This window comes from Dermacentor albipictus, chromosome 3, assembly GCF_038994185.2.
Source record: "Dermacentor albipictus isolate Rhodes 1998 colony chromosome 3, USDA_Dalb.pri_finalv2, whole genome shotgun sequence".
Classification (NCBI taxonomy): domain Eukaryota; kingdom Metazoa; phylum Arthropoda; class Arachnida; order Ixodida; family Ixodidae; genus Dermacentor; species Dermacentor albipictus.
This window is the reverse complement of record NC_091823.1, coordinates 137,681,218-137,705,343: the sequence shown is the minus strand read 5'-3', so window position 1 is coordinate 137,705,343 and position 24,126 is coordinate 137,681,218.

Below are 24,126 nucleotides of genomic sequence, written 5' to 3'. Positions count from 1 at the left end.
CTCAGCTTTAACTGATGTTTTACCTATCTAATCAACTTAACCCAGATGTTATACGTCAGGAAACTTGGTGTGCAATCACGAGAGAAAACTTTCATTTAAAAGGTCTTCAGCGTTTCCAATTTCATCGAAATTCCCGATATTGCAGAATATTGATGCTTTTGTGTTTCAAGTAAAAATTGTGAATGGGCTAAAATTTCTTTTGAAACCATTGGCTCCAACTTCGAAACTCTGGCAATGTAGATTTATGTCCCCTGGGTGTTATCTCATTTCAATTATACATTCTCCCTTCCCCACCAATGTGCAAATTAAAGATGATAGGGTTGTGGCTGCTTGTGAAAAAGAAACACTGTTTTCAGAGGATTTTAATTCGAATCGTGCCTCAGCTAAAAACAGATTTCTGTGAAGAGCGACTATGGGAGCGGAGTAGTTATAGTCGCTTTTCTTGTTAGGACACAGGGAATGCAACATTTGCTAGAGATCAATTTCGTTCATTGTTACACTTAACATTATGTAGCGCAGGCTTGAATGTTTCGACATGGTTAGTCATCATCATCAGCCTGGTTACGCCCACTGCAGGGCAAAGGCCTCTCCCATACTTCTCCAACTACCACGGTCATGTACTAATTGTGGCCATGTTGTCCCTGCAAACTTTTTAATCTCATCCGCCCACCTAACTTTCTGCCGCCCTCTGCTACGCTTCCCTTCCCTTGGAATCCATTCCGTACCTCTTAATGACCATCGGTTATCTTCCCTCCTCATTACGTGTCCTGCCCATGCCCATTTCTTTTTCTTGATTTCAACTAAGATATCATTAACTCGCGTTTGTTCCCTCACCCAATCAGCTCTTATCTTATCCCTTAACGTAACACCTATCATTCTTATTTCCATGGCTCGCTGCGTCGTCTTCAATTTAAGTAGAACCCTTTTCGTAAGCCTCCAGGCTTCTGCCCCGTACCTGAGAACTGGTAAGACACAGCTGTTATAAACTTTTCTCTGGAGGGATAATGGCAACCTGCTGTTCATCATCTGAGAATACATGCCAAACGCACCCCAGCCCATTCTTATTCTTCTGATTATTTCCGTCTCATGATCCCGATCCGCGGTCACTACATGGCCTAAGTAGATGTATTCCCTTACCACTTACAGTGCCTCACTACCTATCGTAAACTGCTGTTCTCTTCCGAGACTGTTAAACATTACTTTAGCTTTCTGCAGATTAATTTTTAGACCCACCCTTTTGCTTTGCCTCTCCAGGTCAGTGAGCATGCATTGCAGTTGGTCTCCTGAGTTGGTCCTCTGAGAAAATCAAGCTACACACAAAGAACGGACGCAATATCCCCGTAGCCAGCCAGCTCAAGGTGCTGAGCCTAGTAATCAAGAACCAAGGTACAAACGGCAAAACCATACTGAAGTTCAACACCAAGGTAGCAAACACCGCTATATTGATCAAACGGATATTAACAAGCACCAGGATCAGACGGAACAAACTACCATATTGCTGATACAATCATTTCTATTCATTCAGATCTTTTGATCTGATTCAGATTCAATCTGAATCATTCAGATCCTTCGATTCAGATCCACCCTTCGGCTTTGCTTCTCCAGGTCAGTGAGCATGCATTGCAGCTGGTCCCCTGAGTTACTAAGGTATTCTCCATTAACTCTTATCCCCATTTCTTCCCAATCCAGGCCTCTGAATAGCTCCTGGCAGAACTTTCGAAGTTATTCAACAAGCGTAAGACAGCTGACATAAAGAAGTATAATATGGATAGAATTGAACATGCTCTCAGGAACGGAGGAAGCCTAAAAGCAGTGAAGAAAAAACTAGGAATTGGCAAGAACCAGATGTATGCGTTAAGCCGGCAATATCATTACTAATATGGATGAGATAGTTCAAGTGGCTGAGGAGTTCTATAGAGATTTATACAGTACCAGTGGCACCCACGACGATTCGAAATCCCACAGGTAACGCCGGAAGAAGTAAAGAAATCCTTTGGAGCTATGCAAAGGGGGAAGGCCGCTGAGGATGATCAGGTAACAGCAAATTTGTTGAAGGGTGGTGGGCAGATTGTTATAGAGAAATTGGCCACCCTGTGTACGCAATGCCTCATGACTTCGAGCGTACCGGAATCTTGGAAAAACGCTAACATCATTCTAATTCATAAGAAAGGGGACGCCAAAGACTTGAAAAATTATAGACCGATCAGCTTACTGTCCGTTGCCTACAAAGTATTTACTAAGGTAATTGCGAATAGAATCAGGAACACCTTAGATTTCCGTCAACCAAAGGGTCAGGTAGGATTCCGTAAAGGCTACTCAACAATAGACCATATTCACACTATCAATCAGGTGATAGAAAAATGTGCGGAATATAACCAACCTTTATATATAGCTTTCGCTGATTACGAGAAAGCGTTTGATTCAGTCGAAACCTCAGCAGTCATGGAGGCATTGCGGAACGAGGGTGTAGATGAGCCGCATGTAAAAATACTGAAAGATATCTATAGCGGCTCCACAGCCACCGTAGTCCTCCATAAAGAAAGCAACAAAATCCCAATAAAGAAAGGCGTCAGGCAGGGAGATACGATCTCTCCAATGCTATTCACAGCGTGTTTACAGGAGGTATTCATGGTTAGTAGTTGACTCAGAAACCAATAGTGCTCTTCTCCCTGTGTCAAACGAATGCATTTGTCCGATAACATCTTTAAAATCTCAAGAATGTACATTTGTGAGCCACAATAAATTTCCGACTTTCTTAAGATCAGCAGATTCAAAACTATGCCGATGCAATTGAAATTGTTTCAATGATTTGTTTAGATCAAGAGGGTTGGCGGATGCAAGCTGACTTTGTCATCCCTTCGGCTAAAGCCATCGCTTCTCGTTGGTAGAATGAAGAGCGTACAGGTGGCTAAAGAAAAAAAAGCCGCTTGGCAAATACTTCTCCATAATCAATGCCTGGCAAATTGTAAAACCTATCAGTTTCGTGGTGATATATCTGGCGTAGGGAAACAAACCAAACATGTGAAAATCTAGAAACAATCGTGCTTTGTTCGCATTTCTTCAAGCTAGTAAGGCGCTATGATCACCGTTAACATTATATCAGTTGTTTTGATATACCGCAAAAAATAAGAGCCTCTTAAGAGCAGATTGCCATAAGTTTAGAGAATCAAATTGCTACTAGGCTTCCAGCAGTGCAGTTTAACGGCACAGCGTTAAGGGCATCATGTCGCAAGGATGTGCTGTTAGCGTCGGACATCACTTGGCGAGAAATCACTCTGAACCACATCCACACAGCCGCTACGCGTGGAGCAAGGCCTTACTGAAATCAGTGAATTCCTCAAACGAAAATACGTTACACACATCGCAAAGCACGATCTCAACACAACCTACAGGCAAGATAGCGTCGGAGTTCCATTTGAAATGCACTGTAGAAATTCAGGTGCATGGCACTTACATCCAACGCAGTAATATCTACGGGGGGTGTTCTTCACATTCCTGTGATGACATTTTTAAATGATAATTCAATTCTTAGTCCCTGTGAGATTGGTTTCAGGGTGGGCTGCTCCATATGGCATGCTTATATTGATTTACAAAACCAAATACAACTCGCTCCACCTCATCAGCAATAAGTTGCTTTAGTGAAGCTCGACATCGCTAAAGCGTACGATGCCGTGTAGAACATTGTTTTAATAAATCGGTTAACATCCCGTGTTTTCCTGAATATATAGAAGCACGGATTAACTCGTTTTTGTGTGAAAGTGAATTTTATGGCCACAAAAGCCGCTCTTCATCTTCTAGGTACAAACAAACGAGATAAGTACCTCAAGGCTCAGTTCTTTCGGCCGTGTGCTTTATTTTTCTTATGAGCACAACTCCCCGCAAAAATTAGCCACTTATGTTTATGCAGCTAATATTTCATTTTTTTTTTTGCATTTGCAAGCAATACCCCCACGCTATATCGAAGAAAATAGTTACATTTGTGCCCTAGAGAGGTGGTCAGATGTAACCAGTCTTTAGTCAATGCCAGGAAATCAGCGATTCTTTTTTTCAATACGTGACGTATTGGAAATCTTATTGTGAGACCTTCAACACATATCACGCTTAGAGTCTGTAAAAAAGCTTGGAGTGATTTATAATGCCTCTCTCAACTGGCGCCCACACATAGATTATGTGATTGTGTGAAGTCGATGACATTTTTCCAAATAAAATAAATTCGATTACGTATTTCGTAATAACGCAAGATTACTTCCACATCAAATTCTTGAGGGCCTACTACAAGATCATCTGCAGAGCTTTGAAACAAACACCGCAATTGCGACAGATCCTTTGCAATGTGAAGAAAAGTGATATATTTTCCACAATTCTTGATTGGACGTTTTCTCTTCGGCTGCTAGATTTTACACCCATCTTTCTGGCTGAATTCGTCGCAGAGGTTCTGGCTCTATGCAAACTAAGTCAATCAGTTACATCAGCCCTCATATTCACTGATTAGTTATAATTGTGCTTATCCTTTAGTACTTCTCCTCACTTTCGCGTAACCAGCACGTTTAATTCATTGGTGCCTAGATGCTTTAGAAGTGCGCGGCTAATTTGGGTGCCTTGTTTTCTAATTTTTGGAAATATTCCAAGAAATATTCCAAGACGAAAGGATTCTTCGTCTGTGGGCTCTACCCAAGTGTGTGTCCATAAATAGCATTTTATAGAATTTGTGTCCTACGTTTTCGTCTTAAAATCAATAAAATAGATAAGCCGTTACGAGCCCTAACTTTCTTTCTCTCGGAGCATGGCCAAAACGTGCGGATTGGCGCCTCGCGCATTAAATGAATAATTAAGATACCAGACAATAATGCAATAAATGACTTACACTACGCTATTTTGTTAGACGCTATCAGAAAGAAGTTTTGTAAAAGCGAACCCTCCCTTAGTTATTTATTTATTTATTTATTTATTTCGTTCCCTATTAAGTTATTTTTATATCATGTTAAATAAACGCAGCACTCCATATACCTTCTTTCAAAGAAACAAGCATTGAAAAATCAAAACTCATCACAAACCGACTTTCCATGCGTATTGAGAAAAATTGGACTGCAGTCATCTGTGATGTAGAAAAAGCAGAAAGAGGTGATATTTTTATTAGAGTTATAGTCCTTGCAATTTTAGGCGCAATACCTGCAGCTTAAGAGGAAAAAATGTACACACAAAATAGGATAAAGAGTGAAGAATGTGAAATACCGTAAAATATAATTTATGAAAGCACGCAGTAAAGGAAGAGAAGAAATATTATGAGTGTTAAAGACAAAGAAAGAAATATATTACGCCTAATGTGCGCGCACAACACAACATTTCTACGTTACACATAACAGTGCCCACCTTAACAATGTGCCGCGGGTAGAGAAATTTGTAAAAAGTGTTCCACAATAGTCGCCTAAACGCATAAATAAAACAGGGAATCTAAATGTTTCGCAAGTAGAAACAATGCAAGTATGCTTCATAGCGTCTGCGCTTACTCCTGAGTTACCGCATCTGCAAGACGATGCATTCTTTTTGAGCATCCCCTTCTCCAGGCGTAGGGCAGCAAACTGGACTCAGTCTGGTTAATCTTCCTGAGTTTGGTTTATTTTTTGTCTCTGTGTCTCTCTTGACCATCCGCTAGAAATTCCCATAAATATGGAGTAGACTATCTCGACAACAAATGATGAAACACCACCTGGCCTCTTCGAAACGGGAGCACACAACAGCAAAGTTGACAGTAATGTGCTCAAAAACATCCATGATAACCAAGCATCGGGGTCCTCTTGATTGTTTCCTTTGTTTGCATGTTTTTCGCCACATACGTGTAGCGGCAATTATTTGTTTCATATCTTCACAATGACGAGGACAATAAAAACGTTTTATGTCGATTGGTTGCCTCGGAATTCGTTTTCTGCAATTTCAAGCCCAATGAAATCGTAAAATGATTCAGTAAACAAGTTAGGCCGCATCTCACGATGAGTGCCAATGATAATGCATTCAGCATTCAAATTATATAGCCACTCAACTGCTTGCCACCATCGAGACGAGTTGTGAATGAAGAGTGTGCTGCAGTTAGACTCCTCTTTCGGGCTTCGGATGGGTGGATGAATGTTATGAGCGTCCCCTTCGGAACGAGGCAGTAGATTGCTATACCAAGCGCTTGCTATTATACTGCCTAATGACCTACCTAAGCTAAACAAGAAAAAAAAAACAGTATGAACTCCCACAACCAAATTTTCTGATCCCCTATTGCGAACTGTGCTTTTGTGCGTATCCGTTTTTTTGTTTTTCCCTACTTTTCCTCCACCGATCCTCCAATCGCCTCTTGTGGCAGACATGTTTACTTTTCCACTACTGTCGGTGAACACAAGGGCTTCAAGCAGGCCAGTGATGCCTAAATCGACCGCTGAGCACATATAACATGCTCCATAGTTTCCCTAGCTTTACCGCAGCAAGCACATGTTTATTCTTCCTTCTTATAACTCGCTTTATAGGTGCGTGTTCTAAGGCATCCCGATCTCGCTTCGAAAATTAATGAGCTTTCCTTCGAGTTATCATAAATTGTTTCTTTCCGATTTCGCTTGTTCCTCTTAAGTAGTTACTCATGACAGGTTTCTTTTCTATTGCGGCCACCCGTGGGAATATTTCAGCCTCGCTGACTTTCCGCTTGACCTTCTTAGCTGCTGTGTTGCCCACCCTACAAGCCGCATACTTGCTGGTACGCTTCCTAGTTCTTTTCCTGCACTGTGAATCAATGTGTTTCCTGTACAGACACCTCAACACTCTCCCAGCCCATTTACTTTCTCCCATATTCCTCAGTCGTTCTTCATACTCAGTTTCACTGCGAACTTCCCTCACCTCAAAACTAGTCCAGCCCATATCGCCCTGCACAGCTTTCCTAAGATCACTCGACGCCATCTGGCGCCGGTGCGTGCGAATTCCAAGACAGTTTCCCTGCTTACCGCATAATGAGTGACCCAAGTTGGCGAGAGGTTCATTGACGAACAGCACATACTCCGTACATTGATTCCGCAGCTCGATAAAACGGTGGCCTTAAGAGGAAGATTTAGCTCGGGTGCTCCTATCTAAACACACGTAAAATAGGAAGTCGTTTTTCTCGGCAACAACCGCACCAAATCTGGCGACGTGTGTTGCATTTAAAAGAAAAACTTGAAATCTAGTGACTGTTGGTATCCAACCTTCTACTTAGGTTGTCCATTTTTTTTATTCAAAAGGGGCGAAAATAGAAACTTTTCACACAGGGAAACTATCAAGTTTACAACTCTAAGTTAGCAACGAAAATGATATCACAATTATGTGAGTTGCATGTAATAGTACATCTACAGCGAATTTCTAAATATCGACAGTGAATATACAGTGATTTCAAAATTATTAGTAATACGGAAGTAAAGCTTTGTAGAACACTTGTACACAGCGTAACAAATACCCGTTAGATATAAAATGACATATAAAATTTCTGCGCTTTAAATGGTGCATTGGATGTGGTTTACAGAACCGCGATATGTGTTCTTGATTCAGAGGTAATAATTTTTAAACTTCTTGCTTCTGTTCTTTACAAACCCTTGAATTTTGAAAATCTTTTTAAAAAATTCCTACCCTAAACTTGAATTCCGCTGGCAACATTCACTATAATTTGTCTTTCTCTCTGAAATGGAATAAATTTCATTAAAATTGGTCCAGGGGTTATCTCAAGAAAACATTCTTGCGTTTTGCATGTATTTGAATAGGGGCATCGGAGCTCGTCCCCAGCTACAGCTTCCTCTTAATGGCGCTCCTTGCAAAGTTGCCCATATCTAGTGGATTTATGGCGCTTCCTGCTAATGCGTGGGGTTGTCCTCGAGAAATACTTTTGATGTGGGTTTGACTCCGATCTACACCAGATCAATTATAAGGGACCTCTTCCGCCAATCTACAGCAGTACATTTCCAAGGCAGATACCTAGTTACCCAAGTTAGCGTCAAATATATTCATCGGAGCGAGCAGCACACAAACGCAATGACATAGGTTGACGTCGAAAGGGTTCACTGAAGACCAGCACAGAACGAGTTGCACATACCCATTACTCCAAGTAGACGTCAAAACGTTTCCTCGAACAGCGATGCCTAAACATTCGCGCATTTTACAGTGACAAATGTCGGCGTGAAACAAGTGCGTTGAGGAGTAGCACGTATGTACGTACATGTTGCCACATGCTGAGCGATCCAAGTTGGTCCGACTGTCTGTTTCCAACCCTGTTACCTCTGCGCAGTAGCCCGGTGCGCTACTAATTTGACCGCGGACCACTCACTGACCCAGGCAGGTCGTAAAACAGTTACATACAAACAAAAATAGATAGATAGATAGATAGATAGATAGATAGATAGATAGATAGATAGATAGATAGATAGATAGATAGATAGATAGATAGATAGATAGATAGATAGATAGATAGATAGATAGATAGATAGATAGATAGATAGATAGATAGATAGATAGATAGATAGATAGATAGATAGATAGATAGACAGACAGACAGACAGACAGACAGACAGACAGACAGACAGACAGACAGACAGACAGACAGACAGACAGACAGACAGACAGACAGATAGATAGATAGATAGATAGATAGATAGATAGATAGATAGATAGATAGATAGATAGATAGATAGATAGATAGATAGATAGATAGATAGATAGATAGATAGATAGATAGATAGATAGATAGATAGATAGATACGTACACAGCCTCCGCAAAGTGCGTGAAGTAAATAAAGCTACCGCATAATACATAGGGATGTGTTCTAGTATGCAGTGTCACAAGAAGCAAGGTGACCTTTCTGACAATCAGTTACGCAACTAAGTTACTGCGAACAGCCTTTTCGATAGCGGGACTGACTGTTGAGCTATTTGGTTTTGTATTATATCTTTGTCGATATCGCGCAAGTCATGGACAGACACAAATAGAAAACAATCCAGAAATAGCACTATTTTCGAGAGCGTATACGAATCTCGTACTAATGACTACATAAAAAATTAACACATGAGCAATCCGTACAGATCGCTAACCAGCTAACCCGTTGTTTATCACTACGTTAATCTCGATGGTTCGTTTACCGACGGCTTGGTAGGCTGCCGGATCCTCGTTACGCAGTTGCTGCTAGCGCTCGGCTGCGCGAGCTTGTTCTTGTGCCCGAGCTGCAGCATCGACATGACGTAGACGAGCTCGTTCTTGGTTCTGCTCGCGGCGGTTCTGATCGAAAGTGGCCTGTTCTTAAAGAGTACGTATGACACGTGGGTTACTCATTTCGGAACCGGAGAGAAACTGCTGCGCACGCGCTTGGCGGTGACAGCGAGCAATGACGTCACTACTGGCACAGATAATCCAACACCACCAAGACAGCCCATGATCTTTTCACTTCAAAACATTCTTTGGTTACCACACCGTTAAAACTTCCGTGCGAAAAGATCCTTACAAAAGCAAGCGTACGTTTGTCTTCAGTGCACTGACCCGCCGTGGTCGCTCAGTGGCTAAGCTGTTGGGCTGCTGAGCACAAGGTCGCGGGATCAGATTTCGATGGGAGCGAATTGCGAAAACACCCGTGTGCTTAGATTTAGGTGCATGTTAAAGAACCCCAGGTGGTCAAAACTTCCTGAGTCCTCCACTACGGCGGGCCTCATAAGCAGAAAGGGGTTTTGGCACGTAAAACCCCTTAATTTAATTTTTTTCAGTGCACTGCTTTGTTTGAAAACGGTGTTATTGGCTGTAACACGATATAATTTTTGCCATATCATTCAGCATACTGCAAACTTTTTATTACAATGTTTCATGCTGGGTGATATCACTTCTCTACTTCTAATGAGGACGTACAACTTTATATGCTTTTCGTTTTCTTAGGATGCAGTATTTGCGAAAAACATGTGAGCTGAAGCTTGGAAGGACGCTTTTATTCTAAGTCGACGCCAATTTCCTGAAACAAACGTGTGCGAAACGCGAGTGGCTCTGAATAGAACAACCACCTCGAGCAAAATTTATTTCATAATAGAGAAGGAACTCCATTGTAACTACTCCCGGAAGCTCTTTTAAATCTTTATTACACATTTGTGAACAGTAAGTGTGATCGTCTTCCAGAGTTTACAAAGATGCTTACAATAATATTTAGAAATATAACTCGTGCTACCACCTATTCAAGTTTTCTTGTTTAACGAGACCGGTTATAAATAATGCAGTTATTGTCATAAATCACAGAAAAGAGTATTTGTGGCTATTTGAACCAGCTTCATTACGAAACGTCTTTCGTCATCGTTCAGATCATATCTCTTTACCTGTCGTTGTGCTATACCTGAACTAAAGCACAACTATTTCATCGTTACCTACCGATAAAGGAGTGATACCGCAGAAACATTATTTGCGCTATTCATGTTACCCAATCACACATCTTTGCGTGCAAGCAAAAAAAGATGCACTTACTGTTCTTCTGAGCCGTAACAGCAAAAGAAAACTTGAGCAGCTGAAAAAACAGCAAACGTTAGTGAATACGGAATGAAAGTGTGCACAAATCATTCGAAAGAGTATGGTACGTAAGAGAAAATACGGTCGAATGAAATGCCACAAATGCACAAACAAGAGCGCCCCTTGCTTGTGCTGTCTAATAATTATGTGAATATGCTTGCGAGCAGTGTAGTATTGTGCGTCAATTGTATGCACGTTGATTTCCTACGAATGTCTAGCATAGTGTTATGATATACAATGACTGAGCTTTACTAGAAAATAAATTTGGCGTAAGTGCACAAACAATACGCACAAATATTATAACATATAGTTAAGGAACCTCTCACGAACTGTTTCTCCTGCTCCATGTACGACTCTTGCAGTGAGAAATCAGAAACTAGAATCTCTACATATAATATACCGCGCACGCCATTACGCTAGTCTAATACCAGTGATCCATGTGTAGATTTACTTCAAAATTAAGGGCCGGCTGCAACTATCTGCTTATTCGCGGTTAATATTTTGAGGTCATCTTAAATTTTAGCAGCTGGGGCGTCCAGTGCTCGTCAAAACAGCCCATATGTGCATGGCTGCACACATAGGGCACAATATATTTTCTTCGGCCACGTTATCTAAAACAGCGGGAACAAGCTTTAAAACAAGTATGTACTGTCCTCGTGGTATTTCCTTTTCCTTCCGTCTACAAATTTGTGGCTCCTTCACCACGCTATTATAGCGATATCGACAATATGAATACTCCAAGCGAAATTGAGCCATCGCCGTCGTCGTCTCCGGCATACGTTGTCTAAAGTCCAAGTGCGATAAGGTCGTATCGCATCACGCGCATTGTAAATGGTGTATGTAGGGAATATTGCGCGAGGCTGAGCAGAGAAGGATAGTGACAGCGGTGGCTCGATGACCGACGTCTGCCTACGCACCCACTGTTGGAAGTCACGTGATCAAGGAAAGGGATTTGCGCAAGTTGTAACAGGATTAAGCACGCGTTAAAAGGCCCCTGAAACGGTTCGGGCAAATTTTGTAGACGCGTAGGGTACAGCATAAGTAGAACACTCGCTCCACAATTTAAGCGAAGCGTTACGTATTAATGGAGCTACAAGCGATTACAATTACCCTCCTCCCTAGCCATGCTTTTCCTCCTCAACTGGTTCCCCGAGCGATCGGGGCTAAGCTCCTCTTTCACTGGTTCTGCGTCACGATGCGACGTCACATTGTCCACTCCGGTTGTTTTGGAGCCCACCCCCGCCCGCGCGAAAGGTCTCCGCTAGCAGCTTGCCCGTCAACCCCAAGGGAGAGCTATCGAAGCAGCGTGCATTGCGAGCATTCTGTCGTAGCACCGAAGGTGTCTGGTATTCCGGTAATCACACACTAGCAGAACGTTTCGACGGAACGGTGAAGGCATAAACTCAAGCTGATGAAATTACTTTAGCGTAGACGTACGTGAGCTGCCTGATCGGTCTCCATGATCCAGCCACCCGTTGGGACAAAGCTTAACCAGCCAAAGAAATAGCTAATATTGTTCTAACCAATTGTAAAACATTATAAACATTTACAAAAACAACGTGTTGAAGGTTACTCTCCTGCGAAAAATTTACGCCAGCAAAGAAGAATGCATTCTGTTACTCCTACTGTGTGTGGTTGACCTCTATGCCACCAGGTGGCTGCACCATGCAGACCATTCACATTTGCGCTTCTGTTCATCCCCTGAAACGACACTCAAGGGGACACGGCGAGGCCCTGTTCCCTGGCGCTTGCGTTTACCCTAATATTGGACTCGCGAAATGCTATTGCGTTAGTAATCTTCCGGTGTAAAGTGACGGCCGCAATCGCGCAAATCTTGGCGCCCATCGGATAGCGGCTGTCCAATGCGCTGCAGCCTGTCCGCTCGTCTACTGGCTTGCAGAAGGACATGATGTCGCAGCTTGACATATTGCCAGTCGCTACGTTTGCAGTCCACAACGCAAAAATGTCGAATCATAGCGCTCGCGAAAATACAGACCGACACTAACTGTGGAGCTCTCGTCAAAGACGGAGCACGTTGTAACCCAAGCTGACGACATTCGCTGTGTGCCGGAAGTGCTTAAGTGTACTGAAAAACTGTTCTTCTGCATTCTCTTTATGTTACGTTCTTTTTATAATAAACAAAGAAATAACATTCCAAATATACAAACATCATTTGTTTACCATAAAGTTTGAAAAATTATCGATCACGCATCCTGGTCAGCCAATCGGATGGCTCGCCCTACTGACGTCAAATGGGCGATTTCCGTCATATGGGTAGGGGCGGCTTAAAATTCCGCCGAGCAGTGTGCTGCGATCGGTAGCGATGTGCATTGTGAAAACCTTATAATAAATTACACGCTTTACGCGGAGCACTTAGATGTGTCAATTATTGATCAGAACGACCCACTCTAACGACTCAGTACCTTTGTAGAAAATCGTGGAAATCGTTTCAGGGCCCCTTTAAGGTTGACAGTCTGTGCATGCAGGTGTACGTTAATGTAGATGTATTACTCACGGGAGAGGTCAATCCAACAAAAAATTAAATGGATTGCACTGCATATCCCAGGCATTACGAAATCCTGACGGGCAGCTTGCCACTGTCCTTGAAACGAAAAGTGCACAGTCACTGCATTCTATCGGTGCTAACATATTCGGCCACCCGTGGATGTTAACAAAGACGCTCGAGAAGAAGTAAAAGACCACGCGAAAGGTGACGTAACGTTGAGATTGTTATTTGTTAAGAACGGTGTGGATTACATAGCAGACGGCGTTAGCTGATATTGGAGTTAACATAAGAGAAAAAAAATGGATCTTGGCAGGCCATGCAATACGTAGTGCAAATAACCGACCAATCGCTGGAGTTATACATCTGATACCAAGGGAAGGGAAGCGCAGTCGAGGACGGCACAAAAATAGGTGGGACGCGTCTCTTCTTGCATTGTCGTGACAGAGAGGAAAATGGCGGAGTGGGTACGCGGCCCATGCACCCTAAGTTGAAGTAATCGACGGCAGGTGCAACGTTTTGGCGAAACGATGGCTGGTAACTTCCTGTGCGCCATATTCCCACGCGCCTTGTGTTAGAGGCCATATAATGGCAAGTTTCAAAAACGCGTTGAAGCGCCAAGAAACACGAAGCGTTCACTTCCCCAAACTGGTGCTCTTCATCATGCCAGCTTGTGACAGCGACTGTTGGCGATGATCAATTAATGTACGTTTGTGTTTTTCTGCATGCACGTGACGGCAGGCTTGGTAATTTTATCAGCAGTTGAATGCCTCCAGCCTTAATTCGTGTAGTCGTCTAATGCTTTGCTGCCGTTATATGTGCGGAGTTATCACTTCATGATAATTGTCTTTTCAAACGAAATCGCCAGCGAGAAAGCAGATGCAAACATGTCGGTCGTTGTAGCGAGTCTTTGTGCGAGCTTGTGATGAAACCGCCCTAATGCAAGCAAGCCGCCGAGCGTCTTCTGATCGTAACAGACTCTTGCAATCCATCTCCTTGTGATGTGAAAGTAGCGGAATCATGGAACACTTCGTGGAGTGCGAACACAGTCCTTACAGAACGGAGAGTACAAGGTTACGTATTGTTTGGCAGGGTTGTGAGCATATGACTTGAAAGACAGTGTGTTACCCCACTTATTATGATTTGATAAGAAATGGAAGCGGATGCGATCTTGGCGCTCGGTGATGAGGTTGGTTTGAGAGTGGTACGCAGAATTGCGATTATCAGATTCTGTTAAGGCTCAACCAGACGCGCGCGTTCCAATGCGCCCGCACGCGCCGCACCACGCCTGGGCGCGTACGGCGTCAGGCGCGGAGGCTGTTTCGCGTGTAGGCCATAGAATAAACAACAACTTTAGAGAAGGGAAACTGTACCTTCCACAGTGGTTCGAAAATAAGAAGCGGCAGCGCATGGAACTTAGTGGGGGACCCGACAGATGGCGCTACTTAAACAGGAAGCGGAAATGTTTCTTTTTAATACGCTATTCAATATGGCCGCTTTATACCGGTGGCCAATGCCTCCTTTAAGGAGGCATTGCGGTGGCGTACGCTGGGTACGCGCCCTGCTCGCCTCACTAGTTTTACGGCATGCCCCAGCTGCCGCGTTTTAATGGCCAGGAGACTAAAGAGCCTCTAACGCCCATACAAACAAGCCACAAGTAAGTGAACAGGACGTGCGACTTTATTGGCAGAAGAAAACCAGTGCACCTTCTCATACAAGATCAGAAATAAAATTTGCATGTCGAGATGCGCTGAAACCATTAACGCGAGCTCGGAAACTGCTCACTTTCGTCGCCGCACATGGCGATCTGGTAACGAGCGACAATCAGTAGCGCAAGCAAATTGGGCAGTGCACCACCTGTTTGCATTGACAGTCGCCGTAACTTGCATTGCGAAGCAATCCGGTGACGCAAGGCATCTGCTGCCGCAACCAACACAGCGACATGGACTAAACGGCATTTTAGCGTTCCCGCCTTTCCAACCTGCACGTTTCTTTTTGTTCTTTCGGGCGCCGCTAATGTGTAACTCATAGTTGGTGCCCCACATGTTCAATGTGGGCATCACCATTTTGCATCCACTTTTGCAGGCCTTTTCGCCCATGTGGCTATCAACTTCTGACCATGTAATAACGTGTGCTGTCTCCGCTCACACCACATCACGGCCGATGAAGGCCCACAAGCATAATTTGCCGGCGGCTGCAGCAAGAAATGTCGAATGGGGAGAGCACCAATTACGGTGCATGTAAATTGGGAGTCTTTGTCGCTGTGTGGACTGCAGGAGCAGATGGTTACCTCGGGAGACTGTTGCCCATGTAGCTTACCAGGTCGCCACATCGAAGAAACATAACACGGCGACCATTATCAAATTAGACTGCATTCAATGACCGCATAAGGTTCAGACAATACACTGTACATTGGCTAAGATCCACATGACAACAGTGGGCATTCACGCACTACAAGTTGCATACAGCACATTCAGCTATCCGACTTCAGGCACAGTGCTTGCCTATGTCGCACATGGTGGTCTAGTAACGAGTGACAACCAGCAGCACAAGCAGATTGGACAGTGCCCCACCTGTTTGCACTGACAGTCACCGTAACTTACACTGCGAATCAATCGGGAGACGTAGGCACCTGCTGCCATAGCCAACACAGTGACATGAACTACCCGGCAACCTAGTGTTACCTCCTTTCCTACATGCACGTTTCTTTTTGTTCTTTCGGTGGCCACTAATGTGTCGCTCACACTTGGTGCCCCACCTGCTCTCCATATGGATGTGGTCTGTTTTGTGGGAATCGCCAATTCGCAACCACTTTTACAGGCCTTTCCACCCATGTGGATATCAACTTCATACACTTCAAACCATGTAATCATGTATGATAGTCTCTGTTCACACCAAATGATGGCCAAAGAAGGCCACAAGCACACTTTACCCACGGCTGCAGCAGGAAAGGACAAACAGGGAGCACCAATCACAGTACATGTAAACAGGGAGTTTGTGTCACTGTGTGGACTGCAGGAGCAGGTGCTTACATCGAGAGGCCGTTGGCCAATACAACTGAACAGGCTGCCACATCCCAGAAATGTAACACGGCAACCATGACCAAGTGGGAAAACATTGAAACAAGATTATGCAATCAAATCACTTCAGCATACTCTAACATAACGCTCAATCTATACATTGGCACTATGCAGTGGCTACGATCTACATGACAACAGTGAGCATACACGCACGCGGGTTGCTAGTGGCATATTAAACCATCCGACTGTAGGCATAGCGCTTGCCTTCGTCGCACACTGCAGTCTGGTAACAAGCAACAACGAGCAGCGCAAGCAGATTGGACAAGGTGTCCCACGCGTTTGCACCGACAGTCGGCATTGAATATGAGCAACTTGCATTGCGAAGCAATCGGGTGACGCAAGCATCTGCTGCCACAGCCAACAGCGACATGGAGTGCCCGGCATTTCAGCGTTACCGCCTTTCCAACCTGCATGTTTCTTCTTGTTCTTTTGCATGCCACTAATGTGTAACTCACACTTGGTCCGCCACATTCTCTGTATATGGACATGGTCGGTTTTGTGGACATCACTATTTTGCAGTCACTTTTGCAGGCCTTTCCACACATGTGGATATCAACTTCATACACTTAGAACCATGTAATTATGTATGAGAGTCTCCATTGACGCCAAATCATGGCTGAGGAAGGCCACAAGCAAAATTTGCACACGGCAGCAGCAGGAAAGGACGGAACGGGGAGCACTAACCACGGTGCGTGTAAATTCGCAGTCTATGTCACTGTGCAGACTGTAGGAGCAGGTGTATGCCTCGAGAGACTGTTTCCCAATGCAACTGACCAGGCTCCCACATATGAGAAACGTAACACGGTGACAAGTACCAAGTCGCACAGCGCCAAAACCAGATTCTGCAATCAATCTCTTCAATGTAGCTTGCACAAAAACACAGGCTGTCGAGAAGAATAGCGATCCTGAATGGGACTAGGAATTCAATATGGGACTGAGAAAGCTTGCATTCAAGAAAGAAGCCACTCTACTTTGCAAGCATTGAAAGCCAAAAACATTAACAAAAGTTAAATGCTACATAGCACACAGTGTAAAGGATAATGCAAGACACACGCCAATGCCGCATCAGCTATTTCAGGAGAGGAATTGCACATAGCAACATACACTAGAAAGAACTGCTACACATATGTTATGCTACTAGACAGTGACTGGCATTAAGTATGAGCAAAGAATCGGTTGACCTTTATTGTTTGTATGAGGAATAGGAATGATCTCTAACAAAAGTGTGGAATGAAGAAGCTTGCATTCATTGAAACAAAATTATACTTGGCAAGAATTGGCAAGGCCAGGAAGCTCACTAAGGAAGGGCAAGCTGACAGAACACTCTTAGCCAGCGTCATCTGTGCTTGTTCAGAGGTTGCAGGTACATCTGAAGACAAATAATTTTTGTTGTTGAGGTACCTGGATGACTCGGCCAATATCCGTGCTGGTCGAATGATGGCGTAGGCTCTTTTCACTCTTGAAACAGTCATCCGTAGACTTGATATCTCACCAAAATAATTCTGGAATGGCTTCTTTGTTCGTGGTCTTGCGAATTCAGCTCCAGCCCCTTCCTGTTGGTGTAGATGGGGGCTCTTGTGATGACCAAGATGTACTTGGCACAGACTCTGTTGGGGCAGAACAATGGCACATGAGATACAGCAGAGATTATCCAAACTCATGTAGTGTTTTCTTTTATGTTCGAACTAATTATGCTGAACTGTAAACATGAACAAATGTTCATATCTGCTACAAACAAATGACATGTATCTCAAGACTAGCAAGCCAATACAGCATATATCAGGCATATTTATTTCTGAACCAGGTGTTGTTTACCTTGTAGTAGCAGCCAAAGTCCACACAATGACCTTGTTGTAGCAGGCAGCAGCTTGTGTTTAGTGCATGGAGTGTGTTGCTTTATACTGGTGCCATCCTCATTACTGCATGTCTGGAACAGAAATTTTGACTGCATCAGAAATTGAATAGGCACAATTTTGCAATATAAAACGCGAAAAGGTGCGACATATATATTGCAATGGTTTGAGACTACAGAACACATGCAAATGTACACTGTTCGTTCTAGGGTGCTAAAGCAGCAGTGGTAAATAAATATGGTTACTCTCCGTAAAATCGATGTCTGCGTAACTACAATGCATGTCAACAGCTTAAGTATTATTCAGATCACAAATAACAACATTTGTGCGGTCGTTTATACACTAGAAGAGATCACACTGCTGATTTCACAAGCAAATAGATGAAAGACGTGAAGCTATTAGAATTGATGCATTCTTTTTGTGCATGAACGTGATGCACCGCTTCACTACTGCAAAAATAGATGTCCTGAGGTAAGCCAAACTGAACAGCAAGAACATTTGGAACCAAGAGGTACGAAATATGGGTGAATTATCATGTGTGCAACTGTTTAATACATTAAATTCAGCACTTTAGCGTCAGTTTATCAAAAGGTTATTCGGTTCTGTGAACGAAAGAAGTTGCCGGCGGACTCGAAAAAAAAATATACTGATAAAGCAACTCAGTCACTTATGGCTACGGCTACAACGAGATGAAAAATGTTACGCGCGTTCCGATATCGTTTCTCTTTCGTGAATGTGTGCATGGCCTCGCAACTGAAAGTTTATTTCGGAAACAGCAACGGAGGGTCCTGACTGCCCTTATGTAATGAAGCATCTAGTTCGTTAACTTACCTCCGCCTGTAAGTTAACGAGACGAATAAATTACATAGCGATTGAAGCAGTGATGTAAAACGACTCACCGGTATTGCTGTCCCCAGTCGCAGCAGGACCCGGCTCCCATTTCGATGCAGACATGTTCCACATGGCTCACGACTGAAACCTAGCTTTCAGGCTTACACCCCAAGTTAAATAACGCGAGATATCGAAGCGCAATAAACTGGTGTTAGCACAAAATAACCAACCAATGTACGAACCAAGGAATCCGTACCTGCCGTGCACGCGAACATACCGGCAAAAATTTAAAATCCAGGCCAGAGGTCACGTGCGAGGTCGATGATGCTGAACGCTATTTTGCGTTTAAAATGACAAAAAACAACAAAGTTTGTAATGAAAAGTACAATGTAAAATTAGGAATTATAATTTTGTAGTCTTTATTATGCAATAAAAACGCTTCGTTTACTGTTGAAGAAAGTTTGTAGGTTAAAATTGCGCTTACTACGGCGCCTCTAGCGGGAGATAATGCGCTCAACGGGGAACCTTTTTAATTGGCGTACTATGCCTGTTTCTTTAGCAGCGCTGCGCGGTCGATTTTTTCGCCCTCTGTGGCCATTTGTTGAACTTGAGAGTGTGCCACCCCTGTGTAGGCGCGCGGCGGCGTGGAGACCTACAACCGCTAGGTTTTTCGCGCCCGCGCCGGAAGCTGCCGCTCGCGTCAGTAGCATGACGCACCTCACATGACCACGGCAAGCCAACGTCCCTTCCGGAACGACTCTTCGCGCGACGTTCAGGCAAGCCCGGGTGGGGTGGCTAGAATGGGAGGTGTCAGCATCGGCTGGGCTGCGCCGCGTATGGCGGTGCGGCATTTTGTCATGACAGCGACAGGTGGCGCGCTCGTCGTCTCCGAGATGCCTAGCGTGATGTGTTTGAGCAATCTCTCCGGCTCCACGCGCGCGTCGTGAAGTCTGTGGTGAAGTTAGCTTCGCCTTCCCCGCATTTATTGTGTTTTCTTGCAATATGTAACACACATGCTTAACATGGCCGTTAAGCGAAGGCTAGACTGCCTTGAACATGGCAAGCTAGCAACACTGCGCCGCCGCAGCGAGACCTGCGGCTACGCGCGGCAACTCGTGCATCGTTTGGGTGCGCGCCCTCTTCCTCCGTCGGGCGCGACGCGACGTCAGTGCGGCGTGTGCGGACGCATTGGAACGCGTACGTCTGGTTGAGCCTTTAGGCGTAGGAGCTTTTCAAAGACATCAGCCGTAAACTGTGTTCATATATTCACTAATACCAACACTAAGAGCAGTGAAATTTTAATCTGGCGTTGAACGTGCCAAAACGGAAATTTTATTTTAAGGAATGCTGTAATACGGCCCTCTCTATTGTTGTTACCTCTTAGAGTTCCTTTATGTGTAAGTAAACCTTATGCACGAGAGTTTCTGCATTTAGCCCTAATTTTGCCTCGTTCTCCGACGTGTAAGCTGTACCCACGTTTGTCATGCTCGCACAAGCGAGCACGACCGTCCACTGCTTGAATGTTGACACTTCGAGGAAATACAACACTCTTCTTCAGCGGGTTCATGTAATGAGGTTAAACAAGGCGATGGAGGGGACTCGCACGCACGCGCGAATTGTGAAACCCTCATGAACTGTGGCTTCACGGAAGCAAGAGCACAAATGTGGCCACAAACAGTATTTCCTCCTCAGTGTCGCAAAATTCCAACGGTTTCGTCGTGTGCATTTCGCTGCGAAGAGAAGTCACGTCAGTAGGACAATGCAAAGTTGGGCCTCAATTACATAGAGTATTCGTCATATAATGTGATGAGTGGCATGTAGCTGTACGGTATCTTCCCTGCGAAACCGTAGGTTTCTCTTGGGGACCGAAACAGAACAGACTTTAGCCAGGCCCTACATCTTTCTGCCGAATGCGCAGAAAGTAGCAATACAGTTTGTTCCATACATCTTTTATGGTGATTCGCAAATGCCGCACTCGTCAGGGCAGATGGAGGGCCGGCTGTGGCGCAAGCGGCAGAAAGATACCTAAGAAAGATGCCAAAGCGGCAAAAATAAATACCATATATTTAAAGACGTACTTTGCTCTTTGGCTAAAAAAGCACACAGCGGTTCTCCTTACACTTATCATCTTGCAACAACATTGTCATCGGTCGCATCGGGTAGTTAGCCAGACACGATTGTAAACGGGAGAGGACGCCACGCAGTGAGTGCGAGAAACGTTCCCATGGAGGAGCCTGTGTGTGACTACGAAATGAGACAAGCGACTCGGAGCACTTGAGGTGTAATAACTTCGAAAGCGACGAGGTAGTAACCCAGGTTAATGCACCCACGTGCATGGTTGACAGCCAGAAAACCGTGGAGTTCGCTGCTGACGACGGCGGCAGCGCCTGGAGATGCGTCCTGGAATTCCGCTGCTGCAGCAGACACATGATTCGCGAATTCCCCTCCGTTGAAACACTGGAACATGGATGGCGGTTATAATTTTAAATAAATTGATGCACCAAAAAAAACCTTTTCTGCTGGGTCTTCTTTTTATGGCTGAATTTGGGTGTGCCACAAAAGTGCGCATAATCAAAGTGCGTGCCGCGTATCACCCAGGCCAGCAAAGGAGCACGTCGGCCCTGCAACCGCTTCCATAGAGGGAGAGAGCGTGAACGCTCCAGGCTATAGAGCCCCTTAAACCAACGTCACTCGACTAGCTTCAGTTGTAAAACTGTCCGCCCATGCCCTTACAGCCGCTGTCGCTACTTCTGTGACAGCCCCCAGATGGCCCATCGAGCTCCACTGCAGACGCCTCGCCGCAGCCTTGAGATCGTGCGGATGGGCAGTTTCTGCGTGTTTCACGCTCGCTGGCGTTCTCCCTTGTCCGAATTAGTGATACCATGAGAAAGCGGTATCCACCTACAGCAATAAGATTTGTCGGGCCAGTTGGTTCATTCTGAAAGAACGGCAAACTACACGAAAGGAAGAAAGGCATACAACGAAGCGCAGAAGCTGCGTTTCTTCATGTCGTCCTAACGTTTCGCACAGTTCATTAACGATTCGCGCAGTTTAGGCTCAGGAGCCTTAGGGATCTGGCCAAAGTGCGTGACTGTAGGATGATCTTCATCCTCACCGAAGCTTATCACCATGCCAAAGACGCGCTACAAAAATAAAAATGAGGTCAGTCTTTAAACAAACAAGCCACAGAAATGAAATCGTCGGCTCTTCCACTCCGTGAAGATGGTTAACCAGCGAAGCTGAAACGTGTGGCCCCTGTGTTGATCATTGGGTTAATCGCAAGGGTTCATCAAAGTATTTCTCAATTATGAGGTTACACACACACAATTGGCTGCGATGGAGAGAACGACGTCACTGACGGTATTCCCACAGTCCACCGTTGTCGCTTGCGTTCGATGTCCCGAGTTTGCTCGGCGGCGTGGTTAGCAGCCTTCGCCCGCCATTTGCCGCTTGTGATTCTTCAAAATTAAATTTTTTTCAAAAATATATGTTCGTTACGTAAGACAATGAGTGGCAGATATTCCCTTAAGCAATGGCTCAAACCCCCGTGAACGCGGCCTCCCAATTACGACGACAGAAGGGAAGTGAAATTCTACGCTGGAATGATGAACGGCAACGCAGCCAGCTTTGGAAGACGACGATGAACGCAAGAGCAGTGGCACGAGAGCGTTCAGTGGATTTCGCAGAGAGTTCGCGGTCGGCACGAGGAATCGCTCTGTTCCACGCCAAGTGAAGTGTCGCATTGCTGGGAGCACAGAAAAAGTGGCGTGCGCAGCTGTCGACATCATTCTGGTAGCCGACTATGCAGCCAGTACGCAGCACGTCGGCATCGTCTGCTGATATTCTTAACAAACTCAGGCAAGGCTACAGTTTCTCGGATGACATGCTTGTTGAAATTCGCCATCAACAATGAACCACAGAATACACCAACGCTGCACCGTGTGCTCAGTCCGGGCCGCCCGCGTAGCCGGCTAGTGAGGAAGTGAAGCAGGGTGTGACTGCAGCGCCACGACGGCGCGGGTGGGTGGTAGTTCCATGCAACGGCGCCGAGTTTGGAAACTGAAGCTAGTCTAGTAACGTACCTCTAAACTTCCTAAAGTAACGCCACGTTTTGAAAAATGCCGCCCCCTTCTCGCGCGCTCTGGTCGAGGCTGACGCCACGCACTCTAAGAAAAAAGAGAGTAAAAAGTGCGTCAAGGCAACTTGACTTTCTTTTTTCTTCCGAAGACCCACTTTTACGCGAGTAGAGTCAGAAAACAAGAGTCAAAATTTGCGCATGGGTCGTTTGACTCTCAATAGCACGCGAAGAGTCGTCGTGGAAAATCGCCATTCCTCTGATATTTGAGATGAGTCTGGCGAGAGAAAGATTATAATGCAGGAGAAGAAATACCAGATAAACTCTTCTGTTTTAGGCAGGCCCTCGGTTTTCTGTCCTGGTTGTAATGCGGTGTATCATTCTTTCATCCTTGTCATGTTCTGCAATTACTTCGAACTCTATATATTGATTTTCCTTGACCATGTTTGTTGAGACCTCGCACGCTTAAGCGATAGCTGGTTTCCTATGCTAAGGAAGACCTGGATTTGCCACCCTGTATTCTGACCATAAGTAAATCTAAAAAAAAAACGTATTGGCTACTAACGATAGCACAGCAACGAGATAACAAGTTCAGTAGGCGCCCTCAACTGTGTCGATTGTAAGTGTAGTTCCGCGACTTAAAATTAAATTTTGAAGATTTAAGTTCAAAAATCAAGATCTTGTTATGAGGCGCACGGTAATGGAAAGCAGCAGATTTATTTTCAGCAGCTCGGGTTATTTAACGTGTACGGAATCCACGATATTCGCGCATTTTCGCATTCTGACACCGTTGGAATGTGACTGCCGCGGTTGTGGTTGGACCCGTCACCTCGAGCTCAGCAGCGCAACACCAAAGCCACTGGGCTACCGCACTGCGTTGCGTTCCGCGACCAGAAACAAATATTAGTGTACGCAACACTGCTTTGGAACCCCCTAGAAATATAAAAACAATAACACAGCAGTTTCACACCAATGCTGCATGAACCACTGCACGAACTATTGCACGAACCAAGGTTCGTAGTTTCATCGGCTGAATAAACTGCAGTAAACATTCGCTTACTCCTGAAATTAGCAAGCACTGGGTCACGCGCGCACGTGCAAACATCAACAGATCTCATCAATGACGGCGAACAATCGCTATCACAGCGTTGGCGTGATGAAGGGCGCGAGCAGAGCGGACCGAACACTTCTGCTGCCTCTTCCTTCAAAGCGTCTCCGAAAATTTGCGCTATCTGAGCACGCCCTTACCTCCCCCCCCC